The sequence below is a fragment of the Hylobates moloch genome, unplaced genomic scaffold (assembly GCF_009828535.3).
Source record: "Hylobates moloch isolate HMO894 unplaced genomic scaffold, HMol_V3 SCAFFOLD_1, whole genome shotgun sequence".
NCBI classification, from domain to species: Eukaryota; Metazoa; Chordata; class Mammalia; order Primates; family Hylobatidae; genus Hylobates; species Hylobates moloch.
In genome coordinates this window covers 172248184-172262651 of record NW_026652276.1, presented here as the reverse complement: position 1 = coordinate 172262651, position 14468 = coordinate 172248184, and the positions used below count along the sequence as shown (strand labels likewise).

Below are 14468 nucleotides of genomic sequence, written 5' to 3'. Positions count from 1 at the left end.
TAATTACATCAAACTGGTTCTTGTAAACACACACACATACACACACACACACACACACACACACACACACACACACGTTTTACTCCAGGGGGAGAGGAACTTGAGTTAAAGAGAGTAAAAGCTTGTCCAAACTAATTTTCAGAACCTACATCTAATTTCTTAGACATGTGCAATTCTCATAAGTTCATATTCCTGCCCATTCTCTTACTATCAGTTTAAGTAAAAATTAGAGCAATACTGTAGCATGATAAATCATCAACTTGTGATTTCCAAAATAAGTTCTAGTAACTACTTAAGTTACTAATTGCTATAGATTAATATAAATATATCATTTAAAGCTCTTTTTCTACATAAAGAAACTACTTCGGGTTGGTTGCTAAAAAACTGATTATTTCAATTGTTTTGTGAGAAAATGTTTTGTATCCCATAGCAACTGAATTTGCTGATTAGTTTTTATGCTAGACAATAGAATGGCACACAAAAACACAGTAATCTTAACTTGCACAGTTTCATCAAGTCACAAGAGCATAACTAAAGGCAATCTTTACATTAATGTTCTGTGGAGATATATCCTACATGAATTGCTAACAACTAGCTATAAACTAACTATGTCATACGTGGCAACTAAAGTGATTGTTAGTAATATTTTACTAACACTCTGTAAATTATGAGGAAAGTGAGGTAATAGAGATCTATGTTAACTATTTTAATTGTATTTTAGGATAAACTTATTTATCTTAAATTTAGGTTCTTTGTTGAAATTCTAGTTCAATTAAAAATCTCATTAATACATGTTGCCACATTTCGACCTCAGCAGTATCTGTCAAGATAAATTAAGATTGTTTTATAATTCTCTGGCCAAGAATTTCATCAGGTAGTTTCATTATCTGCTGTCCAAGCTGGTTAGTTTATCTGATTAAAGCCCAGGACTCATGACAACAAGGTCAGGGATTCAGTCGTGTCTCTGGGTTAATTTACCTTAACTTCCATTTACATTTTAAATCCTGAACAACTTCTTACAAATCTGTGGGTCACAAAAGATTAGGCATCCGGTCATGACCGGGACCAGTGGATTGCCACTATCAGAAAAACAGCTCTATCTCATGGCTTTGGTGGCATTTGGCTTGTACATACTACATAAGCATTTGCTTAGTCTGATGATCTGCATCAACTCCCCTAATATTTAGTGTTCATTAGTGGGTTTTGCTTTCCTAGGTCTATTGTGGTCAGAGATATTTGGGAAGTAATTTGTAATTTCAATTTTGAATTAACTTTGTTCAAATAAAATTTCTTAAGAATGGGCATTTATCTTTAGATTAAGGCCAATAGGAATTATCTAAATACCAATAACTGCCAGTTAGTTTGGAGAGAGCAGTTTTGTTGTGGATCTTGACCCCACCCCCAATCCTTGCTGTTGGAGGAACTCCATTCTGCTTTAAGGTATCTCCCAACCATTTTTAGAAATCTCCGGGGGCAGTCCGCAATGCTTATGAATATAGCCTACTTCATCTTCTTTTGGGTAACTTCTAATATGGCTCTCAGAAGCAAGAACTCCCCATGGCCCCAATGCCTCTGATGTTTGCTGAGACCCATCAGATGGAGCTGCTGGGTATAATCTGGCCTTGCAGCTGCTCCATTTCTGACCTCAGGGGAGAAAGTGCTCTTGAAATTCCCTCCTCTAACCTTTTGTAATATTCTGATATACAAGCTTGAGAGCATTGCTAGTTGATAAATATTTTAAAATAAACAGCTCTTTCTTTTTAGTTTCAAGGTTTTTATTTTATTTTAGTTTTTGAGACATACTCTTGCTCTGTCGCCGAGGCTGGAGTGCAGTGGTGTGATCTTAGCTCACTGCAACCTCTGCCTCCCGGGTTCAAGCGATTCTCATGCCTCAGCTTCCTGAGTAGCTGGGATCACAGGTGCATGCCACCATGTCCAGCTCGTTTTTTTTTTGTATTTTTAGTAGAGACGGGGTTTCACCATGCTGGCCAGGCTGGTTTCAAACTCCTGGCCTCAAGTGATCAGCCCCTCCCTCCACATCCCCTATGCCACCTTGCCCACCTTCAGCCTCCCAAAGTGCTAGAATTACAGGTATGAGCCACTGTGCCTGGCCTAGTTTTCAGGTTTTTAATCTCAGCCTTTCAGTGGTGTGGCTGTGGCCAGCTTGCCAGCTGAGAGCTTGAAATCAGTCATGGTAGGAGTTTTTACCTTATGACAATCACCAAGTGCTACAAATCAGGACTTTTTTTTTCCTTAGAGAGCCATTTACCAACATACCACTGGCTCTTCCCCTGCCTCTTTTACCCTTTTCCCCAAGACTCTGGAATGTGACCACAAAAATGGGAAAATAATTGGGCTGATGGGATAATACCATTTTCCCAGTCCTGGCTGAATCTGAGCATAAATCTATTTTCTTAGGGCCTCCCCTTCTTACAAGGCTCCTAAGTTCTTTAGGAAAACAGAATCCATGTGGTTTCCCTACCCCAACAAAGGTTCCAGACCCTCTCTACCTCACACATGGCATCAACACAATTTTAGCTATAAACCTGATACCTTTAGACTCTTGGTTCCCTAAGGGAGATAGATACAGGGACCCATCTGTGTACCACCATCCCCAGCACATATTTTAAAGTTATTCAGACACATCTCAGAACTAGGGTAAGTGCAGTTTAGGATCTCAACTATGAAAACCAGAGGCAACTGGCACACTTTCATTATTAACTGCAATGAACCATTTACCAACCTGATAATTGCTTTCTCCTCAATCTCCTCCCATTTCTTGTACCACTTATGTCAGGGAATTGAATAGGATGAAGAAATCACGTTAGTACTTTGGTACTGGAGAAAAGCATATCATTCTTAGACAGGGTCTTGCTCTGTCACCCAGGCAGGAGTGTAGTGGCATGATCATGGCTCATGCAGCCTTGACCTCCCAGGCTCAAGAGATCTTCCCACTTCCACCTCCCAAGTAGCTGAGACTACATGTATGTACTACGACAACTAGCTAACGTTTTAATTTTTATTTTTTGTAGAGATGGGGTCTTACCATTGTCCAGGCTCATCTTGAACTCCTGGTTTCAAGTGATTCTCCTACCTCAGCCTCCTAAACTGCTGGGATTATAGGCGTGAGCCACTGCACCTGGCCCCATATCACTTTTTTTTTTTTTCCAGACAGCTGGAGTGCAGTGGTGTCATCCTCTGCCTCCTGGGTTCAAACTATTCTCCCACCTCAGCCTCCCAGGTAGCAGGGACTACAGGCATGCACCACCACGCCCAGCTAATTTTTGTATTTTTGGTAGAGATGGGGTTTCACCATGTTGGCCAGGCTGGTCTTGAACTCCTGAGCTCAGGCGATCCACCCGCCTCAGCCTCCCACAGTGCTGGGATTACAAGCGTGAGCCACCGTGTTTGGCCCAATATCACTCTTTAAAACGAATTAGAATACAAAATATTACAAATAAATTTGTAACTACAATACAGTATAGCAACATAATAGGGACACTAAATCAGAAAATACCAAAGTTCCTGCAGTTTCTTCTACTTTAAATAAAATGTTATAATAATTTCAACTATTCACTTTATATGTGCTATACAGTTCAAAGCAACCTCATGCCTCTCCCGGAATGGTAGGAAGTTAAAATGTGGACTTTGTGACTGCACTTTGACCCTGTTAACTAATATTGTGCAGGCAGCATCCATACTCATTATGTACTATGTCCATAAGGTAAGCATCTTCCAAAAATAAAAATCAATGTTATTAGCAATGCCTTGTTTTCAACAGAAATTTATTGAATAGCCACACTAAGAGGGATAAAGTGAGAAATGAGATGGACCCTGTCCTCAAGGAGCTTTGGTCTTGGGAAAGATGAAGCATATAATCAAATTGTGGCAATGCATAGTGTAAGGGCCAGAGCAGACGAATGTGTAGAGAGGATGGGAGCCTACAGGGGAGGAGGGACTTGAATCTGCCAGGAAGCAGAACAGGTAAGTTTTCCAAAGTCTGTGCAAAAGTTTTGCAGCCACAATTTAACTTGAGCTCAAAACTGTTTTCACACCCTGTAAAAAGAGCAGGTATAGATGAAAGATGAACAATCAGCGATGACCATTAATTATCCCTTCCTATTTCTATGCTCCACAGTGCTGGTGCCATCAGCTCTCTGAGCCCTGGCTCTGTCCTTAATGCATTTTTTTTTTCTTTAATATTGGGTGCTGGCCAGGCGTGGTCACTCACGCCTGTAATCCCAGCACTTCGGGAGGCCAAGACAGGCAGATCACTTGAGGTCAGGAGTTCAAGACCAGCCTGGCAAAAATGGCGAAACCCCATCTCTACTAAAAACGCAAAAATTAGGTGGGCTTGGTGGTGCATGCCTGTAATTCTACCTACTCAGGAGGCTGAGGCAGGAGAATTGCTTGAGCCCAGGTGATGGAGGTTGCAGTGAGCTGACATTGCGCTACTGTACTCCAGCCTGAGTGAAGGAGTGAGACTGTCTCAAAAAAAAGAAAAAAAAAATTGGGTGCTGAGGCCAAAGTGACTAGCTTGTATTCTACTAATAACCTTTCAAGAGCTGTGCTATATAGTTTTATTATCTTTTAGCCTTCTTTTTATTTAGAATTATAGTTTCTAACTTTTCAAAATTACTTTTTGCACACATTTTCCTTCCTTTTAAGATGAAAAGGGAACTTTATCCTGATGTTAGGATCGATCATATAATCTGCATTGAAAAGAAAAAAGAGTCCGGCTGGGCGCGGTGGCTCATGCCTGTAATCCTAGCACTTTGGTAGACCAAGGCGGATGGATCACCTGAGGTTTGGAGTTCAAGACCAGCCTGGCCAATACGGCGAAACCCCGTCTCTACTAAACATACAAAAATTAGCTGGGCATGGTGATGGACACCTATAATCCCAGTTACTCAGGAGGCTGAGGCAGGAGAATTGCTTGAACCCAAGGAGCGGAGGTTGCAGTGAGGTACTCCAGCCTGGGTGACAGAGCAAGACTCAGTCTCAAAAAAAAAAAAAAAAGTCCTCCCAAAATAGCTTTTCAGAAATATGTGACTGCCAAATTACAGTACAGTAAGACCTCTCCACACATGGCTGAATAAACTCTTACAGAACATTGTGGAGAAGAATTTAGATTGGGATGTCAACGTCCTGCCTAGTTAATTAGAGTGTACATACTTCCTTTAGTAGAATAGTGTGTTCTTTTGCAATGATATGTTTCTGAAAGAGGATCTTTAAACAGCACAAGGATTCATTGTTTTCTATTCCTTAATGACTTGGGAAGAACAAATTGTTAATGTATGTAGGCCAAGTATGTTTTCTTAGCATGCTTTGTTTTATGCATTAATTATTCTTTATTTATTTATTTAGTTTGATTCCTTCCAGAACTGATTTCTTCTTAACAGAAGGACAAATACTAATTTAAATCACTTTGGAAATGACCTAAAAGTCATCAGAAATATCTTGAGTGGAGTTAACACAGTATATAGAACTGTTCAGGAAGTTTTCATAATGAACCAATAAACCATTCTCTTTAAATCTGTAAAGAACAGAGACAAATAGGTAACTTCAGAGGTCTTATCTCTGTAAACCTTACATTATTATTATCTGGCATAAACTTACAACAAACAAATAAACAAAAACCCACCCAGAAAACTTCACTATCCCCATCCTATTCTGCATTGTTATAGTAAGAATTTTTGGTAGATGTAGCTGCAGGCACTAGCAAATGACCTTCTCAGAGGACAACCCAGAGAAAACTAGCTACAAAGTGCCCTAGCAAAGTGCCCAATCTTCAGGTTTTGAAGGACTACTGTGTTGCTGCTGTTTGTGTGTGTGTGTGTGTTCGCTAGCAACTTATCAGTTTCCCTAAGATTTTCCAAAAAAAAAAGATTTTTAAGTAGCATTTGATAAACACGTCTAAATTAATTATGAAGAGAACTAGATGGTAAGGATCCTAAAACAGTGGAATGTGTTCCTGAGAGTGACAACAGAATCAGCTACCCAGCCTTTAAAAGGAGAATTTATATCCTTTTAATAACAGTATTAATAATAGTAGGGTGATTCAGGGGAAATCCTTCAAGAGACAAAGTAATGCAGAGTGACCACTCTGAGTTTCTTTGAATATAAAATTCCATAATAAATGAACTTATTTTTCTTAAAATTGTTCACACATAGTGCAAGGCCTAGGGTTTTTAATTTATTAACAAGCTTAAAAAGTCTATTTAGTTCCTTCTAAACAACAGTTAGCAAGCTTTAGTAAGGCAGAAATCTGGAAATTGTTCTTCAGCTAGGGGCCAGGCCTTGTACACCTGGTTTCTGAACAACGTGAACTTCAACAATGTGAACAACGTGAACCTTAGTGGAACCGTAAATGCTACCAAATAGAAAAACTGCTATGACCCAATTTCTCTGTACACATGTACCATTTACTTTACAACCTTGGAGCCTGATAAATAGGAAGTGTCTCATCCTGTTTTCTGGGTTGGCAGTGTTTGCCGTGCAGGTAGAATACATGCAGGTCACATCTCATATTGTGCTAAATCACGGCATTCTGAAAAACTTGGGACCTTGCAAAAGGCCATATCTCAGAAAAGTTACTGCTTCAAATAAATGTGCCATTTTATAAAATTATACCTACTGTATCAGAAAAGAAAATGTTCTCTCATGTAAGTGACATTTATATGACTGCCATTTGTAGGGAATAGGACATTCTCACATAGCAAGGCTGAAGAATGGTTTTGAAAGCTGAGAGTATTCTCTGAATGATAAATGTGGTAGAACTTTAAGATGCTCCTGTGGGAAGAGACTCTCCCCCCACAACTGGAGAGTTTCCTTATAAAAATGGAACGTGCATTATTATGAAAAAAGTAACCACTGAATTATAGTTGTAGCATTAAGGAGATTTTCTATATATTTCAAACTTGCAGGCATCTTTAGTCATGGCTTTTCACCTTGTTAGAGTTGAACTTTCTGGATCATCTGGCCCAATAGCCAGCCTTTTATTTTACATCTGTGGAAACTGAGGCTGAGATATTGAGCTTCTAGTTATTATAGAACTAGGAATAGTATTCTTCCTCCCCTCCTCCATTCTCTATCCAATTCACTTTCTCAGCTCACTGCAACCTCCACCTCCCAGGTTCAAGTGATTTTCCTGTCTCAGCTTCCTGTGTAGGTGGGATTACAGGCACCTGCCACCACACCTGGCTAATTTTTGTATTTTTAGTAGAGATTGGGTTGCACTATGTTGGCCAGGCTGGTCTCGAACTCCTGACCTCAAGTGATCCACCGGCCTTGGCCTCCCAAAGTGTTGGGATTACAGGCTTGAGCCACCGTACCCAGCCTCAGCACACCAATCTTTTAAAGAAAGTTCCTAAATTACCATTTAGAGGTGGGAAAAAGAATAATAAAATTCTGTCTCTGGACAAACAAACGGAACTGAGGCTTAATTTACTCTTCACAATAAATTATATTCTGAACAATCTTCCTCCAGAAAAATAACCTTTAAATTGCAAGAGGAAATTTAAGTCAAGATAAAAAATGGAAGTGGTTGCAGGTATTAGGACAAATTTTTAGTTCCTGGTCAAGAAGCAGTCTCGGATCTGAGACCTTGGAGATCGCTAAAGCCACATTCTTCCAGCCTACTTTTTGATGGGCGCCCCAAGAGTGCGCCAATCCAGAAGTAAGATGCAGAGAAGAATCTAACCTCCTAATTCTCCCCCTTTGGGCTTCTCTGCACCCTGGGGTAGGGATGAGCCTTAAACTCCAGGAAGTTAGAAGCTTGCTGAATCGCGGAGCAGCCTCAGGTGACTTTCCTCTAGAGGGATGCCGGAGCGCGGCGGGGAGTTTGCAAGCACCTGTTCCTCAGTGCGAGTGGGCTGGGGAGTGGGGTCCTAGCAGCAGGGACTGGAGATGAGCTGAGGCAGATAAGGGACGGGAGCCTTGTGGCGAAAAGTGACCCACCTGTGGGAGAGGCGCTTCCAAGGAGGAAGCGTCCAGCGCAGCCGGTGCGCGCCGCGGGCCGGGCGGGTAGAGCGAAGTTTCGCCGCGCCTGCAGCTCAGTGCTGCGGCTTGTGGCTCTCGCTGCTATAAGAAGCCAGAGAAGGGCGGGACAGTCCGCTAAATTTCGCAAGAGAAGCGAAAAACTTGTTTCCTGGAAGAGTTCAAGCTGAGAATCCCAGCAGCTGGAAGGACCGGAACTTCTATACTGCGGTGCTGCTGATGGTGCCGCTGACCCCTGGGAAGCAGGGATTTTAAGGGTTTCACCCGAGCCCTTGGCATCTGTGCATCCCAGGGTGATTGAGGTTTGAAGAGGTCTAGGAATCTCCCTTTCCTAAAGGAGCAAGAAGGATCTCTTTGAGTAGCTGAGAAAACAGCACCTGGACTAGGCTTCTAGGCAATTCTTTTGCCATCTTGTCTCAGTTTATAGAAAAGGTGGTATCTTTCCCCTCTGCCTGGAAGCCATGGGTTATTATGGGGCTCATAACTTCGAAGATCTTGAGTTTTCAGGTCTTAATTTAGGTAGATTAAAGAAATAAATGAAAGAGAGATAGGGATACCTTATAGTATATATGCAAATGGATTGGTGCATCTTTCTACATAGAAGGTCAAAAACCACAGCCATGGTTGTTTAAGATTGAAATAATCCTGATAAACTATGGGGCAAAGCATCCATACACTCCCAAACTCTGCAATCTAAATCCCAGGGTCTTCCCAATGATCTCCACCCAGCCATGGGTCTTAAATTCCACAGCATACGCTTGCCGAGCTCCAGAGGCCCAGTCACATGGGAGGCCTGTTCCTCCCATAGAAAGGGGTTGTTGAGTCAACCTTCCCTTTGTCTGGATTGCAACTCTCCTCATAGCTTCTCGTGGGGTTGGTCAGACCCCATGTCTTTCAAGAGGTCTTTTCTTAGCCATTAGTTGCAATTAATATTTTCTTTCTCTATACAGTAGTTTATAATTTCAGCACAGCAATTAAGACAATTTGCCTTTCAAAAGAGTTATTATCAGGTGTGTGTGTCTTGTCCTGGACTGCAGTCTTCGAGAGATGACACCCTAGTCTTTTCAGTCTGGAATTTTCCACAACACCTAGCAAAGTGCATTACTTAACAATGGGGATTTATTCTGAGGAATGCCTCATTAAGCAATTTATAAAATATATTCTGAGGAATGTCTCATCAAGCAATTTCGTCACTGTGTGAGCATCATAGAGTGCTCTTACACAAACCTAGATGGTATCATCTACTACAGGCCTGGGCTAGAGGGTATATAGCCGATTGCTCCTAGTCTACAAACCTGTTCAGTACGCTACTGTACTGAATACTGTAGTCAGTTGTAACACAATGGTATTTGTGTATCTAAGCATAGAAAAGGTATAGTAAAAATGTGGCATAAAAGATAAAAAATGGTATACCTATATGGAACACTTACCATGAATGGAGCTTGCAGGACTGGAAGTTGCTCTGGGTGACTAAGTGAGAGAGTGTGAAGGCCTAGGATATTACTATACACTACTGTAGACTTTATAAACACTACATTTAGGCTATGCTATTATAAGAAATATTTTTCTTTCTTCAATGGTAAATTACCCTTAGCTTACTGTAACATTTTTACTTTTTAAACTTTTAAGTTTTAAAAAACTTTTTGACTGTTTTGTAATAACACAGCTTAAAACACATATTGTACAGTGTGTACAAAATAGTTTTTGTCTTTATATCCTTATTCTATAAGCTTTTGTCCCATTTTTAAAAGTTTTAATTTTTTTGCTAAAAACGAAGACACAAACACACCTATTAGCATAGACCTAAACAGAATCAAGATATGTGATATCACTGTCTTCTACCTGTATGTCTTTTGTTACCGAAAATTCCTCAGGGGCAGTAACATGCATGGAGCTGTCTTCTGTGACAGCAATGCGTTTTCTGGAATATCTGCTGAAAGACCTTCCTGAGGCTGTTTTACAGTTAACTTTTTTAAAAAAAACAAGTAGAAGGAGTACACTCAAAAATAATTTTATAAAAGTACATATAATAAATACATAAGCCAGTAATGTAGCTATTTATTATCATTATCAAGTATTACATACTGTACACAATTGTATGTGCTATACTTCTATAAGACCGTCAGTGTAGTAGTTTTCTTTACACCAGCATCACCACAAATGCGAGTAATGTATTGCTCTGTGATGTTACAACAGCTACAGTGTCCCTAGGCAAGAGGAATTTTTCAGCTCCATTATAATTTTATGAGACCGTTATTATATATGCAGTGCATCATTGACTGAAACATTGTTAGGTGGTGCGTGAGTGTAATTGGTACTTAATATTTATTGCACTAATTAATTAATAAATCTACTGCTAATTATTATATTTTGCAAAAAATTCATCTGATAGTATTCTTTAGCCAGGGAAGAACTTAAAATATTCATTGATTTTATAGCATCTGATTTTCCCAGTTTGCAGACTAATAGGCAAAAGAGGGGTGTGCACCCATGGAAGAAGGTCCACTGTGTGTCCCTAAGAGTCTTCATAGATGGTCAACACAGTTTTGGAGACTTGCCCTTTGTCTACCATTCGGTTTTAAGCCTTGATGGGCACAGAAACTTGATAAGGACACTGAGCCTGAAACAACCAAAATGGTGACTTGTTAGTTGTTAATGGAATATAAAGCAAATAGTTACTGTAAAAATACAGTTGCTAAGGGCACCAGACATTATGGCCATCACATTCTCTCCATGTAGACATATCCTGTGGAAGCTATTTTATATGCAGAAGGCTGCTGGATAAACAGAGGAGTGAGTTATAAAATTCCAAGGTTTACTGACATCTGGTTAAGAGAGTAGCTACATCGATGCATGCCATTTAGAAGCAGAAGCTGGGGTCTGTGGACCAGGTCACTCTGGTTTCTAGGTGGTGTTTGGATCCATTATGAGTTGACATAATGGACAACCATATTCTCAGATGCATCCTCTGAGTAATAACAGAATCATTGCTTTATAAACATTATTATTAGGTGGATAAAAAATTTTGAAATGTGATTTTTATGAGAAGCAGATATATTTCAGTTATGTAAGTTATTTTCTTTGCCAAAGGCAACTGGAGTCCTAGAAAAGGAAGATTAAATTACTGGGATATGAAGGATGGAAAAAAATGCCTTTATTACTGCAAAACTTAAGAGGCACTTGACATATTTATCTTGTGGTTTAAAGATTGATTTTCCCCTTGGGCCTAGGAGGGACACACAATTCATAACTCTCCCAGTCTTTCTGTAAACCCTTGCCATAGGGGAAAATTAAGCTTCCCAAAGATGTCAGCAACCTGAGTACCCAAGGACTTCCTGTGGGCAGGATTCATCTTTCTTCCTGCAGTTTTATACTCAGAGCTCCAGATAAACCTTCCCAGAGGTTGTGCACCACCAAAGCATTCTTATTTAGGGATTTCCACATTTACTGGGCCCCTGAGTCTTTCCTGCTACTTCCTCTCTCCTCATCCTACTATGTCAAAGGCCCCAAACGGCAGAATTTAGGCACACTGATGAAGTAGGCCTAGAGCCAGTGTTCAATAAATGTTATTAAGTGATTGAATAAAAATTACCTTTAACATTTTGTATCTCCCTTTCAATGTCATTTTTCTCCTTTTCTGGGGCTCCCCTCTGCGCTATCTTGTGTCTTGGGCATTTATCCCTCTTCCCCAAGTCCTCTCCTTACAGTGTTCCACACCTTCTTATGGGGTGGAGTGGAGCTTTCAACAGGTGCTGGACCAGGAGGTGACTGACTTGATAGTCTATAATTAGCATGTGTATGCGAATCTCTTATTGACTTAAAGATTTGCCCTCTAGCTGTTTTTGAAAAAAAAATTTTTTTTTTTGAAGGACTCCTAGAGATGTCTCTGTCTAACCCCCAGAAATGAATCTCTATGGCAGGGATTTCAGGCGCTCTGGGGGATATATTTGAATATTGGTGTAAGGAATATTTTGTCTTTTGCTTGCATCCAGGACCAGGACTAAGTGAGGTGAATGAGGAGGCTAGGGCACCAAATTTGTGGAGGTGCTCACTCTCAAAACCCAGTCTGCAAGAACCTGAAAATAAATGACTTCTTAAATGTTTTTCCTTTGGTGACTTCCTTGCCTGCTCTAGTCCTGGTCCTGCAGCATCCATTTCTCTTTGCTAATTATATCTTCATTTTCGTTTGATAAACGCCCTTGGACAATCTTGATCCACGTGGTTCAAGTTGAACCCACGGCACTGGGGTTCCAGGATCAGGCACCTGACTTAGGCCTGGCCATTCAAAGCGCAAGGCCTTGTCCACAGTGATTGGTTCAGTGAAGGCATGTGACCTGAGTTGGGCCAATAGGAATCTTTCCTGGAACAACCTGAAAGCAGCACACTCTTTACAGAGGGTTGTCGAACTGCTAAAAAGCAAGCCTGGATCACTGTGAGGAGAAAGTCCGCCTGAGAAAGAGGCCACCTCAGGGGAAAAGAGAGCAAAGAGATGAGAAGAGACAGATTTCTGCAATTGTTAGAGTGCCGTATCTGAAGAAAGCTGTATACTCTGGGCTTTTTAGTGACATGAGTCAATAATTGAATGTCTGTTATTTGTATGAAATGGGATTGGGCAGGATGAGAAAGGCACCTGCTCAGTGAGACTTCTGTGATTGTAATGCCTACTGAGGTGGCTTCATCACAACATGTGGTCAGAATGAGGAAGGCATTTGTTGTTAAAAAAACAAAGCAAAACAAAAGCCTTTCTGAGTTTTCTTGTAGTAGCTTTGGGACTTGGATAAATAATCCATTTCTGTGGCTGAAGTTTTTCAGCTACTTCCTGGTATATTCAGAAATTTATTTTCCTGTCTCAGAAAACTTTTTTTCTACTTCTTTCCTATTCTAGTGGGGGTGGACAGATAGAATCCTTCTCCTCCTTTTTCCTGAAACTGCAAAGGGTATAGTGAAGAAGTCAGGCCATTGACCTTGTTTTAACCAATTTCTAGGACTCCTGCCAACACAGACCAGGAAGCAAAACCAAACAACATTTTGCTGCCCACCGGCACCCAAAAAAAGTACTGATGGGAAAATACGTCAGACACTGACAGTATTGGAGTCTGGACTAGAGATAATGTCAGGAATGACAATAAAGAACTTAAAAATAAGACCTAAAGAACTTGACTTTAGGTTCAAGAGAAGTTTGAAGAGGAAGAGTTGAGTATGTGGGATAAGTGAATAATAATATTTTAAAACATCACTGACAAAGCCTAGAAGTGACAGACAGTTGCAGCTACTTTTGGGAATTGAAAACAGGCAAGGAAACCCTTTCCTCTTTATCTGGGTCTCTGATTCCCTGGGTCACAAGGTCTGTGTTAATTTTGGAAGCCTCTAGGGCACTGGCAGGGCTATGGACTGACTATCACTAATAGGAATCTGGAGGCGGCCCAAGATCACACCTGCTGACCTCAGAAGAGGTCACTTAAGTACGATGTTACCAAAGAACAAGATGTGCAAAATAGTTTGAAGAGACAGAGAAATATTTGAGTTAATTTTTTGATAAATGCAGCTGGCATTAATAGAGATGTTCTTTCTGTAATTCAAAAGCTGAAGATGTGTCATCTCCTTTCACCCCAGCCTTCTGGTACACGCTATGATATATCAAGCTGCTAGCAGAGCTATGAATCAATAGTTGGCTGGTAGCTACTGTTAGTACTGGAAGTATTATTGGCAACGGCAATTCCAGTCCAGGCAATTTGTGCCTAGTGCCAGTAAAGGAAGGTTAGTTAGATTTTTCACATGCTAAAGAGGAGAAAAAGAAATTTAAAAATATTGGAGTGAATGTAGTCCTGTTCACTTTCAAATAGAATTAGCAGGGAAAATAGTATAAAATCAGTCACAGGAGGAAAAGCAAAGGACAAGAATACTGAAAATATGAGGCTATTTTTTTTTCATTTTCTAACTGTAAAGATCAATTACTTGCTAAATGTTATTTTCTTTCTTGGGGTTTCTTTAAAGATAGTTACATATATTATTTTTGTGCTGGTAGTATTAACTATAGATGATTCTGTAGTACCAAATACAGATGATTTATGTTCACAGAGTGTTTGCTAAACAATTGATTTAGTTACTGTAGATTGTTTTACATTATATAACACTGTAATTTAAATAATTAACTAAAATATTTAAAGAATTAATGCAAAATTCAAGATATAAAAGGGGTATGTTGAAAAGCTGTTTTCTGCAGACATTGAGCTCCCTTGTCTGGAGACAACCATGTTGATGATTTATTGGGCTCCTTTCATAGACAGACTATGCATATAAAAGCATATATATTTGTTCTTAAAAATTACAAATGGTGGCCAGGCATAGTGGCTTATGTCTGTAATCCTAGCACTCTGGGAGGCCAAGGTGAGCAAATCGCTTTAGCCCAGGAGTTCGAGACAAGCCTGAGCAACATGGTGAGACCCTGTCTCTACAAAAAACACAAAAAC

General features: G+C 40.2%; 1 protein-coding gene across 3 annotated transcripts in view; it reads right to left on the bottom strand.

The window, feature by feature from the left end:
* STEAP4 (STEAP4 metalloreductase) overlaps nucleotides 1–8100 on the bottom strand; it is a 35817-nt gene extending 27717 nt beyond the window's left edge. For all 3 annotated transcript variants that reach the window (XM_032761159.2, XM_032761158.2, XM_032761161.2), the window contains exon 1: nucleotides 7960–8100. The gene's annotated coding sequence lies outside the window, so the exon portion shown is untranslated. The remainder of the gene's footprint in view (nucleotides 1–7959) is intronic.
* Nucleotides 8101–14468: the final 6368 nt, after the last annotated feature.